Source organism: Neofelis nebulosa, chromosome 13 (genome assembly GCF_028018385.1).
Source record: "Neofelis nebulosa isolate mNeoNeb1 chromosome 13, mNeoNeb1.pri, whole genome shotgun sequence".
Classification (NCBI taxonomy): domain Eukaryota; kingdom Metazoa; phylum Chordata; class Mammalia; order Carnivora; family Felidae; genus Neofelis; species Neofelis nebulosa.
Window position 1 is genome coordinate 35150246 of NC_080794.1, and position 13795 is coordinate 35164040.

The window sequence follows — 13795 nt, forward strand, 5'->3', positions numbered from 1 at the left end:
CCTCCCCGTCTCCCTCCCCTTTGGACTAGGGAGAAAGGAAAGCAGACCCTCTTCTGGAAGACATTAGCATTTGGTTCCTCTAGCCCAGCCAGAGGAAATCAGCTTGCAGACGCCAGCCAACCTCCAGTCCACACAGTGCGCCCCTTTGTGGCTCTCCCCCGGTCCACTTTCCCCCCCATTCCCGGCTAATTGAACTCGTTTGCCCAGGACACGTGGATGGGAGTCTCCTGAGGCACGGGGACTCGGAAGCGTGCAGGATTCAGGATTTTAGACGTGTCCTTGCCAATGCCCGCTCCAAACAGGAAACACTGCTTGCTTCTCCTAATCCATGGGGACATTTTGAAAAGTTTTGGCCCCAGAAGAGCTCAGAACACAAGGATCCTGGGAAAAATCCGGCAAGCTGGGAAGGCTGGGGGAGGGGCAGCTCATGCAAAGGGCGTGGCTTAGACAACGCCCTGCCCACTGGCCACTGACCAATCAGGGAGCACTCTGGGCTTTGGCGACTTCCTGTTCCCATCTGCTCCTCTAGGCCACCTCTACCTTCAGAATGATAGGCAGAGTGGAGACTGGGGAGATAAGGTCTGAATGAGAGACCCAGGGGCACCCCCGAAGTCTTCAAGGAGATCTCCAGTCACGTGGGATGCTTGGAGGGGGAGGCAGGGAGGGAGGTCCAAGATGGGGGTGGTTTGCACAGGCTGAAGCAGTCAAGGAAACTTAGGGAAGGTGAAAAGAGAACAACCATAACCAATAAGGCAGGCACCGGCATTTCCTCAGCACGTACCAGGCATTTCCGAGGGCTCAGCTCATTTACCTGCTCTAGGAGGTAGTTGAGGCCAGGGGGTTGGCTCCAGAATACCAGCTAGTCAGGGTAGAGCTTGCCCTGTGTTTCTTTTCCATCTACCCATTTCTAGTCTCTATTCATCATCCTTTTGTGGCATTTGATCCCGTGGAAAGCCCTGCCTTTTTATACTGTCTTCTTGGTTTCCAGGAAATCGCTGTCTCCCTGGCCTCTTCCTACTTCTCTGAGGATGCCCTGTGCATCTTCCTATGGACCTTGCCCAGGCCTTTGCTGTCAAGGGGTGTGTGTGTGTGTGTGTGTGTGTGTGTGTGTGTGTAATATATAGAGTCTCAAGACTATACCTTCTGGAGTGAGGTAATTTTGCAGTATTGGTCTCATGCATTGAATGTGCCTTGGGTTCTTTCCTTAGGCTTCTCATTGTTTTAATATTATCTCTTCCCTGACAACCCCCAAATTTATTTCCATCCCCCACAAATCCCATGGCCTCTAGGACACATCCACCTGGATGTCCCAGCTCAAAACCACAAGACACTGTCAACCAAACTCATGTTCCTTCTAACCTGTCTTCTCACCGTGAAACTTGCTGTCTCAGGCTCCCAAAGTGGAACCTCCTGGGTCTTCATTGATCCATCTCTGTCCTGACACCTCTGACCTCCCTGTCTGACCCACACCTACCCCAGCCCATTGTCGTACAGCCCCAACATCCAGGCACCAGGGTGGGTCTGCCTCTTAAGTCTCTCTGGAATCAGCACCCCATTCCCGACATCTCCCTCATCTCACACCTGACTGAGGCAGGCTCCTAACGAGGGTCACTGCTCAGTCTTTCTCCTGCAAAGAGATGCCTCTAACCCAAATCTTAGCATCGACCTCTCCCTGCTAACGATTTCTGTGCCCTTCCGTCACCAAACCTTACCTTTGTTCTTCACCTACCACGTGCTCTTGCCTCTGTAGCCTACACCCCACTACAAGCACTTGTCTAAATGCCACTTGTCTCTGCATATTTATTCATTTGTTTACCCTGCAGATATTCATTCATTCATTCATTCATTCATTCCTTTCAGAAATTTTATTTTCCGTTGATCATATTTCCCTTTTCTGTTTAAGCGTCTGTAGAACAGCTTAAGAGCACTCCGGTTGTTCCTCCCCATTCAGTGGCCTGAGCAGTGGGAGCTGCAGAGCTGTCATCAGTGGAAGGCTGAGTGCTCCAGTGTTTCTCAGGGTGGATGGGTGCACAGGGCACCCGCACGCCTTCAGACCAGAGACCAGTCTGAGACCTTAGGCTGGACAGCAGTGAATTCGGGAGCTAGGGAAGCCCCTTCACCCTGAAATTCCTCCCTGGTCACAGCCTTTTTTTTTTTTTTTAAGTTTATTTATTTATTCTGAGATGGAGAGAGAGAGAGAGAGAGAAGGGGGTGGGGCAGAGGAAGAAGGAGAGAGAGAGAATTCTAAGCAGGCTCTGAGCTGTCAGTGCGATGTGAAGCCGGACGTGGGGCTCAAACTCACGAACCATGAGATTGTAACCTGAGCTGAAATCAAGAGTTGGATGCTTAACCCGCTGAGCCACCCAGGCGCCCCAGGTCACAGCCTTTTCAGTAGTGGCCTGCTCTTCCTTTTCAGGATCTTCAGGCTGCCTGTAGAAGGAGAGATCAGGCAGACCTCCCATGGGCATTCACGGGAGATGGTGCCACGTGTGTGAAGAACTTTCCGGGCTGGTATCTACCACATCCTACCCACTGAGTGAGCTTTCTTGTTGTTGCGAGGGAAGGCAATGTCCACACAGTGCAGAGGAGAGTCTGTGTTACCCAGAGGGGTGGTAGGTGGGTTAACAGAAGACGCTCCTGAAAGAGGCTGATGGTCAACACTGGGATCAGTAACCATCAGAAGACACCGGGGAGGCTGCCTGCATCTGGTTAGTGAAGGTTCCAGGAGTGAAGCGGCCCACGATAGGAGTGGCTCTGGTGGCAGCAGCAAACTTCGGCACAGCTCACGGACTGGTATTCCTGGAGGGTATGATGCTCACATCACCACCATTTTTCAATGGCAGAAATGGCATGAGCTGCCCGCAGAAGCTTCTGCCAGGTTCTCTTCAGATTTATGTTGTAGATGCCGTCACTTTTCCTTCTGCAGATGTACTGTTCCATCTGGAGGTCAAGGTTGGTGCCAGTGAGTGGGTTCCTGCTGCAAGGAGTTTGAGGACATCCTCCTCCTTCATTTGCAAGTTGTCAAGGGCTCTGGACCTTGTGAAATTGCTCTTTAAGTTATGACAGGATGCCAGAACAATGCTGTATGGACCTCTCTCTGGGTATTATGGAAAGGTCAGCAAATATTTATTTGATGTCAATTATCAGCCAGGCCCTGTGCTCAGTGCTGGGAAACATAAAGATGAGAGATCCTGGCCCTGCCTTCACGGAGGATGGAATCTAGTTTTCATGCTCACACATGCTATTCTGCCATGCTGATGTCCCCTTTTCCATCTGGAAAATCCCTACTCATCAGTGGATCTATATTTTCTTCCCATACACCAATGGATCATCTTGTGCACTCCTTAGAATATTTATAGTGCACTTTGAAGACACCTGGGACAAGACCTCAAACAGGATGTAAACAGTCAGATTTGGGGGGGGTGGCGGGTTGAATGTGACAGAAAATGAATCAAACCAGTAGAAAAGGGAATTTATTGGTTCATATAAACAGGAAGTGCAGAGGTGCAGCTGGCCTCTGGGATTACATGCACATCACTCGTGTGGCCAGGACTCCCTCTGCTCTTTTTAGGCCTTCTGCCTTGAGCTCTTCTACTGTGGAAATGAAGAAAGGAGTAAGATGTGTCCACAGGAAACTATAGGCTTATATCAATCCAGACTAGCAATATCTCAGGGAAAATCTATCTCTCTTAGCGTCTATGTAAAAATCTTAGGGAAGGGTTGTGATTGGCCCAGCTTGGATCATGTACTCATCCCTAAACCAATGACTGAAGAAGGGAGATTAAGAGCTCTGGTTGGCCGGGAATGGGTCATAGACTCATCACTGTTGCCTGGAGGGGAAGGCACTGTGATTGCCAGCCCAAATGGAACCATAGAAAATAGGGGAGGAGCAGTTCTCCAAAGGAAGGCAGATGTCATGATCAGGAGAAGGGGATGATGTGAAACAGACCAAAATAAAATGCACTACAGTGAAGGGGAAGAACTGTATCCCCGGCCCATAATTCTGTCCACTGCACCACACTGCCTGGTAGCTAGATGATCAAATAGAACATCCCTCAGAGCACAGGTTTGATCCTAAAATTGTCCAGGTCCTCATTGCTGTGCACCCTTGTATGGGAACTGTTAATGGAAAGATATTTCCTTGCTCCAAATGTTTCTCTCTAGACTTTTCTCAGTCATAAGGGAGTACCAGGGGTGGCCTTACCTAGAAAACTGGACAAAATATATGATATAACAGGGGCACCTGGGTGGCTCAGTTGGCTGAGCGTCTAATTTCATCTCAGGTCATGATGTCGTGGTTTGTGAGTTTGAGCCCCACATCAGGCTTACTGATGTCAGTGCAGAGCCCACTTCGGAACCTCTGTCCCCCTCTCTCTCTGCCCCTCCCCTGCTCATGCTCTCTCTCTCTCTCTCTCAAAAATAATAAACTTTAAAAAAAGAATAAAAAATATGATATGACAGTTTTTAGACACTAGAAATCACGCAACTCAGGATTGTGATCTTTGAGAGAAGGAAACAAATGAGGTAAGTCCTATCAGAGATACCAGAGGGTCATATTTTGATATTGCAACTAAGCTAGCTGTAGAATAAAGGCTACTTACTCTAGTCTTACTGTTTAAAAGCATTAAAACAAGCCTCTGAAAGATCATAGTGGTCTTTTAATGGCATGCCAAAACAAAGTCCAGCCCTCTTTAGTGGACTGCAACCAAATCCAGTACTCAACAGCATAAATTTACATCGCACAGCATCCAATCAAGAATGACTAGAAGTGCAAAGAAGCAGAACAATGTCACCCTTAACAAGGAGAAAAATAAATCAATGGAAATACATTCAGAAATTCCAGAGATCTTGGAATTAGTATTCAAGGATTACTAAAATAACTCTGACAGATACACTTATGCTCAATGATTTGGGAAAAAACATAAACATAATGAAGAAAGAAGTAGATGATAAAAAGACCCACATAGGCTACTAGAGATGAGAAATATAGTACCTGAAATGAAAATTTCACTGATAGGATGAACAGCTGATTAGACACTGCAGAAGGTGAGCTCAGTGAACTTGAAGGCAGACTTAGAAACTGTCCAAAATGAAGCAAACAGAAAAAGTGATCAAGAAAAATATCAACGGAATCTCAGCGACCTGTGGGGCGAAATCAAGTAGTCTGACATACATGAAACTAGAGCTCCAGAAGGAGAGAGTGGAGACAGAAAAAACACTGAAAAAATAATGGGCCCTGGGCTGCGTGGCTGCCTCAGTCAGTACAACATGCAACTCATGATCTTGAAGTTGTGAGTTCAAGCCCCATCTTGGGGCATAGAGCTCACTTCAAAAAATAAGAATAAAAATAATGGGCAAAAGTTTCAAATTTGCAGTAAACTATAAATCCAAAGACGAATGAAGCTCAATGAACCCCAAGCAGGATAAACACCAGTAAAATCAGACTGAAGAATATTACAATCAAATTGTTGAAAGCCAGCAATAAAGACAAAACCTTGAAAGTGGTCAGAGAAATGAAAAAACAAAAACCACAACAAAACATGCACCCAGGGACAGAGATAGTTTTCTCATCAGAAACTATGCAAGCTGAGAGGCAGTGACTCAGCATCTTTAAACTGAGGGGGGTGGGGGTGCGGGGGGAAAAGCCTGTTTATTTAGAATTCTACTCCCAGGGAAAATACTTTCAAAAAATGAAGATGAAATTTTTTTTTCATACAAATTAAAGGTGACAGAATTTGTTGCCAGATCTGCTCTATAAGAAATGTTATAGGGGGCACCTGGGTGACTCAGTCAGTTGAGTGTCCACCTCTTGATTTTGGCTCAGGTCAATGATCCCAGGGTCATGGGATTGAGCCCCATGTCAAGCTCCACATTGAGCATAGAACCTGCTTAAGATTCTCTCTCTCTGTCTCTCTCTCTGTCTCTCTCTCTCTCTCTCTCTTTCTCTCTCACTCTCTCCCTCCTCCTCTCCCTCACTCATGCTCTCTCCCTCTCTAAGAAAGAAAGAAAGAAAGAAAGAAAGAAAGAAAGAAAGGTTACAGGAAACTCCTTAGGATTAGGAAAATGATACCAGGTAGAAACTTGGATCTACACAAAGGAATGAAGAAAACAAGAGTTGATAAACACGTGGATAAGTATAAAATATTCTGAAGAAGATAGTTGGCTGTATAAAACAAAAATAATAATGCTATATTTGGAGGGTTAGACTATCAGAAAACGTATGACAACAATGGCCTAAAGGATACCAGGGGAGAAGAGAAGTGTACTGTTGTAAAGTTCTTAGGTTATCCATGAGATGGTATCATATCATTGATGGCCGACTGTGATAAGTGCTATGAAGCAAGCCTATTGTAAGTCCTTAAGTGATCACCACCCCACCCCTCCGTGCCCCTGGCCCCCGCCATTTACCACAGTGGGTAGCTTGTCAGTCAAGTCCCTGACAGGGCAAGGGTGCTAGACCCTTCCCCTACCTGCCTTGTGTATTTGACCACAGGGACTTGAACACAGAGTTCTGGAACAGAGAGGGAGTGATGGTGGATCTGGGTGCCGGATCCCTGGGCTCATAGTGGACTGAAGTGAGCCTGGCACAGAAGGAGGAGCTCAGCTTTCCTCCCTTCACTCCCTGCTCAGAACCCCCAGTGTCTCCCCACTGGCCCCTCAGCCAGGCAAGTTATGGCAAAGGCACAGGCCAGGGGCAGACGTCCTGGATTCCTTGCCCAGCAGGGCCACTAATTCACTATGTGACTTTAATCAAGTTATGCCTCTCTTGGCCAGTCTGGCCTCAGTTTCTCCATCTAAAACAAGAGGGTTATCTAGACAATATCTAATGGCTCCTCTGGCCTTTATTGTTTCTGTGTCTAGGCCAAAGATTTTTAGCTTAAGGCTACACTGGGAATTTTTTTTTTTTTTTTGTCCTCTACTGTGTTTGAATATTTTTCCAGTTGGTTGGCAACACTGGAAAGATTCCACAACACAAATCTGAATTTCCAGCTCTCTTGAAAAATTCTAAGTCTTCACTGTTGCATAGAAATAATAAGCTGGACTTAGGTACCAGCTGGCCCCTTTAGGGGTATGTGGCCTCTCCAGGTGACCACAGTCTCCGCTTGGTCACTACCATTCATACATGTTGCCTGCCTGTCCTAAGCGCACTTGCCCTGGGGCTGCTGCACAGACAATAGGGAAGCTGTGATATGAACCCATGTCTCTGGATTCCCTTGCCAATGTGATTTCTGCTATTTTCTATAGCCAGTCAGGCTCTCTGTACGTGAGAAGGAGAGGAGAGTGACAATATTTCAGAGCTGCCTGGGGTTGCACTAAGGAAAGCTGGACTTAGGGTGGGGGAAGAGACAGAGAACTGCATAGGCTCAGTGGCTCCCTGGTGGACCCATGGAGGAAATGCAGGCAGAACACCAGGTCCCCTGGCCTCTCCCTGGGTCCTCGTTCTCCCACCCCCAACTTGTAGCTGAGCCAAGAGGCTGGGGTTCAAGCCCCTCCCCTATTGACGGCTTTACAGATCTCCCCCCAACCCCCACTAATGTGGTTAAATCATTGTCAGAGGCACAAGGTCAGGGCACCAGCTGGCTGCCCCCTGCAGAGGAGGCCAGTGGTGGTGGAGTTAGCGGGTGGGGGAGCCTGTAGGAGGCCCTGCCTTCTATCTCCACAGCCTCAGATCCCACACTCCCCAGCCCCTGACGACCCCAGTCATATTCCAAAGGGCTCCTACCCTGATGCTGAAAAGTAATCAGCTCTGGTGGCAACCTGGCCCAGGGAAGGCTCATGAGCCACACACAGGCCAGACAGACCTGGAGTTGAGTCCTGGCTGCCCACCAGCTGTGTCCACCAAGGTCAATTACTGGATAGTCTGAGCCTCGGTTTTTTCACCTGTCAGAAATTTTGCCTACTCCGGGAAGCCTTCTCTGCCTTCATGTCCCCTTAAGATTTCCTCCTTCTCCAATCTGATTTCTGAGCTGGACCTAGGGGCTCATTCCCAAGCCTACGAAGCTCCTTACCTGCTCCTTCAAGGACTTCTCTCCCTGGTGCGGGAGGCTGGACCAGAAACCCCTGGACAGTGGGGTGTATGCTAGATTGACCTCATTTCCAACCTCTGCCTAACAGGCTGCCTTCCTCCTGCATTTCCCCCTCAACCCGATAAGGGAGGCACCATCCACAAGCTCCAGTAAACACAGGCACAACCCTTTAGCAGTACCCACCAAAGGCATTAAAAAGCACATACCCTCTGGCATAACAGTTGTACTTCTGGGACATTTTCCTAAAGAAATAATAAAAATGTTCACCTCAATGTTATTTATAAAGGGGAAAAATCGGATATGACCTAAATATCCAGCTGGGGATTTTTGATTGAATATATTGTGATACTTTACCTGAACACTCAGGTAGCAAATAGAGTTTAGCCATTAAAACAATGAAATAGACTTATATTTCTTTGGCACCAAAAGATGTGCATAATATATTAAGTGTAAAAAGAAGATTCAAGGACAAAAGCTGAAGTGCATTCTCTGTGTCTCTCTTTGTGTGTGTGTGTGTGTGTGTGCGTGTGTAGAGATAGAGATATAATATCAACTAAATGCTAACAGGGTTATCTCTGGGTGGTGAGATTAATGGGTGATATATAGCATTTTGCTAATCTACACTTTTTTTTTTTTTTGCAGTGAGTTACTTGGGAAATTAAAGAAATAAGAAAAACATTTATTTTAAAGCCGAGTGCCACAGGGTGGGCTCCAGGCGCCTCTCCAGGCCCCCACGTTGGAGACTGAATGAGGCCACCTGAGGTCAGTTGAGATGGGGGTGGGGAGGGGTGGGGGGGGGAGGAAAGGATGGGCGGCAGCGTAGCTGGCTCCAGCCCACCTCCCCGCAAGCTCAAGCCAGACCGAATGACATTGGCTTTGGTTCTTGGCCTGTGTCAGGCACTCAATCTCCAGGGGGGACCTTGTCCGGCCAGGTGATTGTCCCGCCCCAGCCTGCACCTGCTCCATTAATCTTCCCTGTCCTCACCTGGCCGACAGAGCCCACTCTGTCTGTTGACCTAAGAGGAGGGTGCCAAGGGCCCAGGGAGGGGCTCCGGCTCCATACCTGCCGTTGCCCAGCAGCTGAGGCCGGAGCCCTCAGGGGGCCAGGTTTGTCAGTGCTGATGGACGAGCTGCAGGAAGGCTGCTGTCCTGCCACTGACGCCCCACCTCCCCTGGCCCGTGCAGTTCCTCGGAGCAGGCTGGCTGACAAATGTCCGGGAACCACACACAGACCCCTCTTCCAACGCACATCTGCGGTACTGCAAGTTTTCTCGTTCAAACCTCCCCTAAGCCCGAGAACATAGCAAGGCGGGTAATCACCATTTAATAGATGAGAAAATGGAAGCAATTCAACTGACAAGGTAGATCTGTATTTCATCAAGACTGAGAGGTGTTCGTAATATATTAAGCACAGTATGACAAGAGTAGAGTAAATGTAGTATTTATATGCTCTTATATACTACTCTATACTAATTATAATCTATTATAGACTACTTTCTCTCTATTCTTCACATATAGGTAAAATATCCACCAATTGCTAACAGTGACTGGGCTGGGATTCGATCCAGGGCTTTGGGCTCAAATCCCATGCTTATTTCACTGTCTTTGCCTCTTTGTCCTGAGGTCCTTTTCTCCTTCAAATTCCCACCACCTTTAGGTGGCCTTCTGGGACTCCTCTCCAAATCTGTCTTGTGCCGTCTCAGTCATTCTAGAAACCCTGCCCTCTGACAAGCCCTTAAGGCCGGCGCTGTGCCCACCTTAGCAAGTGTGCATTCATACCAATTAGCTACACTTCTGAGAGCCCCCAGCTGGTACCCTGGGGTCTTTGCCCCACCCACTAGATGATGCCATCCTGTGGCATCATCCCGATGACATCAAGTCCAAAACCCAAAGCTCATGCGTGCCATTCAAAGGAAAGTTCCATGGCTCTGCACTTGGATACCATTTATCCTTCTTTTCATGCGGTCCCACTAAGCTTGGATAACTGGCTCCCCAGCCATAGGTGACAGGGGCAGCAAGCTAGAAAATGGGTGGCCAGCTGCCAGAGCCAGGCAACCTAAAACAGTAGAAACCAGGACAGCGGAGAGAAGAGCTCAGTCCTCACAGCAGCCTGGGGCCACGTGACAGAGGCTGGGCACATTTGAGGAGCTCCAGGAGTGCCCAGAGCTGGACTGCAGCTCCCTGACCATCACGACAGGTGAGGTGGAAGCCAACACTTGCTGAACTTTTCTGTTTGCCACACACTTGGCATGGGGTGTGAGCTCTGGGTAAAGAGGTACAGAAAGATGCAATATTTTTGTTTTTAAAAACCTATTAGTTCCCTGGGGCTGCCGTAACAAATGACCACACACGGGGTGGCTTAAAACCACAGAAATTTATTCTCCCACAGTTCTGGAGATTCTCTCTCTCTCTCAAAAATAAATACACTTTAAAAAAAAAAAGAAGCCATTTTTGCCATCCCACCAAAGGCTTTTTTTTTTTAAATCAAAGTACCACTGCATTCATTAATTCAAGCTTTAAAATTATCGATAATGTTCCCCTCTCATTAGAAAATAATACAAGCTCCGTGCAAAAAACTACCAAAATTTGGAAATGAAAGCAAGTCCTATAATGTCATTGTCTAGTCAAGAAATCAGTGGATGTCTTTCCAGATTCTTTCCTAAGCATAAACATGCATGTACCTTTTGTGTGAACAGCTTCATACTATGCCTCTGAAATAATGCTTATTAGCTCTTCTCCAGAGTTTCTAGATATTTTGTCGTGGAGAATTTGCAAGTTGCCTCGCCTGCCATCTTGCTTAAAAGCCAGTTAGTGTTTTCCACTTGGCAATATGTTGTGAACACTTCCTCATGTTAACAAGTATTATTTTTTTCAGCACAGTTTTCAATGGGGCACAGACCCACTGGATATACATAATGATCTAATCTGCCCTCTATGGTTGGACATTTCTTTTATATCTCAATTTTTGAGATAGATATATATATATAATGTAATTTTAGATATAAATATTAATCTACTAATCTAATATATAATAATCTAATATAAATATATAATATATAATTAATACAACTAACATATAATAATCGACTCTGTCTTCTATGGTTGGACATTTCTTTTGTGTCTTATTTTCACTGTTATAAAAGATGCTATTATGAATACCTCTGTTTACACATTCTGATGTAATTTCTGATGATTTCTCTAGGAAGAATTTCTGGGCCAAGAAGTTGGCTATTTTAAGGCATTTGATAATACAACCAAGAAGAAAGGATGGGTCAATTTTTAAAAACAATTTTTTTAATGTTTATTTATTTTTGAGAGAGAGACAGAGTGTGAGTGGGGGAGGAGCAGAGAGAGAGGGAGACACAGAATCTGAAACAGGCTCCGGGCTCTGAGCTGTCAGCACAGAGCTCGATGAGGGACTCGAACTCACAAACCGTGAGATCATGACCTGAGTTGAAGTCGGACGCTTACCAACTGAGCCACCCAGGCGCCCCCGGGTGGGTCAATTTTTTAAATAATTGAAGTAATATATGGGCATAGGACAATAATCATGATAATAGCAACAAATGACACTCATTGATGGTCTCATGTAGTCTCCTACTTTTATAGATTATTATATTGTATATAGTGTATACTTAATATATTATATTGTAGATCCTATATTTAACGTTTATAACCACCCTATGGGAAAGGTACTATACTTAGCTCTATTTCACAAATGACATTGGGGCTTAAAGAGGTTGCTTAAGGTCACCAAGCTGGCAGGTGGCAGATCTGTAATCTGAACCCAGGGAGACTCACCCCTATGCCATGCCCTTGACCACCACAACCTACTGAAGATGTGAGCAGCTCTCTCGCCTCCATGGAAAGTTCTGTGTGGAGGAGAGACCTGATCTGCAGTGAGATGAGGCTGTGGTGGGCTGGACCAAGAGAGGTGACAGGGAGGCTCCAGGCAGGTGCCTCTGTGTGTCTAGGGCAACAGTGCAGTCAAGAGCCAGAAACGAGAGCTGGGAGGGACAGGCCAGGGTGGGTTCCGCAGGGCCGAAGTGAGGCTGACGCTTAAGTTTCCAGCTTGGGCAGGTGGGGGGCTAAGCAGAGCTGTTGCAGTGGAGGCTCAAGGAAGAGGAGTGGGCAAGGTCACAGAGAAGAGGCTGTGCTCTACTGATGATGAGCTTTCAAGCCTGACCTTCCCGTCCTTCGAAGGCCCATGTGGCTCCACAGCCAGCCTCTTTTCTTATCGCTCACGGGGTCTGGCACGTAGATGACACTCATGGAGACTGGCAGAGCCAGACCCTCTCTTAACTGCTGTCAGTACATAACCCACTGTCAGATTGCTGTTAGGAGGGGAAATGGCTGGGAAACATACACCGTTTTCTTGGGTGTTCTCACCCTCTCGTCTCCCCTGGGCCCAGGGGGACACCCTGAGCCTGGCAACAAAGCCACAGCCCAGAAGGTGGCTGATAAGAGATCCAAAGCACAGGAAGCAGCCTGGCACTCACATTCCTTCAGTTCAATTTCATCAGAAACACCACGGCTGGGGCAGAGTGCTTGGGTGGTTCGGTCGGTTAAGCGTCAAGACTCTTGGTTTTGGCTGGGGTCATGATCTCGCAGTTTGGGAGATGCATGGCACAGAGCCTGCCTGCATGGGATTCTCTTTCTCCCTCTCTTTCTCTCTCTCAAAATAAATAAATAAACATAAAAACACACACACATACACCACTGCCACCACCAAACACCTATCACGTGCTAGGCATTCAAGGGGCACGGTGATGCCCTGGACATGGCCCTGGCCTTCAAGCTATGCCCCTAGGCCCAGACAGCTAAGAGTCATAAAATAAAAGGGGAATAAATTCAGAGCCATGGGGACAGAGGAGCAGCCATCAATTCTGCATGGAGGAGTCCAGGTGGAGAAGCTTGGACACTTGGCTCTGGGCCCTGCTTTGCCATTAGCTCTGGATGTGACCTTGGGCCAGTCTATTCCCCTCCCTGAGCTTTGGTTTTCACAGCTGTGAAGCCAAAGGTCAGCACTCAGGGGTCCTTGAGGCCATTTCCAGCCAGAGCATGAGGCAATTCTGTTCCTGGATCCTGAACCCTTTGAGCTACTGCTGGTTTTTGGCTCCCACTTTTTCAAAGCAGGGAGGGAGGAGAGGCCGGGTTGGGGGTGGGGGCACGGGGACTGTAAAGAAATTCTCAGACTGGTCTGTTGCCTTTTTTGTGTGGACAGAGGAACTGGGGGAACGCCGGGGGAGGGTGGAGGGGAAGGGCCGGGATGGAGTGAGGAGGGGGAGAGGAGGGCGTAGGAGGAGACAGGAGAATGAAATAAAGGCGAACTCACAAAAGGACGTGGAAAGTGAGTGACAAGTTTGAGGCTGCAGGCTTGAGGCCGGCCAGGCCTTTAGGGTGAAGAATGGAGACAAACGAGCTGGATTTTCATGCTTGGTGGACGGTGAATGAAGAGCATCTTTTAAAACCCTATCAGGAACTCTTTGGATTGTCATTAGATCTGGAGAGGGGAAAAAGACGGAGGGAGGAGACTGCTGAATTTGGCCCCCTGGGTATGAAAAGATCCTGATTCTCTGCTGGCGACAGGGGGGCTTGGGGCCCTCTCCTCAAAGGTTTCGGTGAATTATTTGTTATTTTGAGGGCCCTTGAAATTCAGTGGCAGGCTCCCCCTGCTCTCGGTGGTAACACCACGCTGGGACTAGGAGTGGGAGGGAGGGTTGGGGTGGGCACCAGGTTTCCAGCTCCTTATGGGGTGACCAACCGTC

The 13795-nt window shown here is 47.6% G+C and overlaps 1 pseudogene; it reads right to left on the minus strand.

Annotated features, from left to right (window-relative positions):
• Nucleotides 1-1898: 1898 nt before the first annotated feature.
• Nucleotides 1899-12299, minus strand: LOC131492421 (small ribosomal subunit protein uS2-like; annotated as a pseudogene).
• Between the last annotated feature and the right edge of the window lie 1496 nt (nt 12300-13795).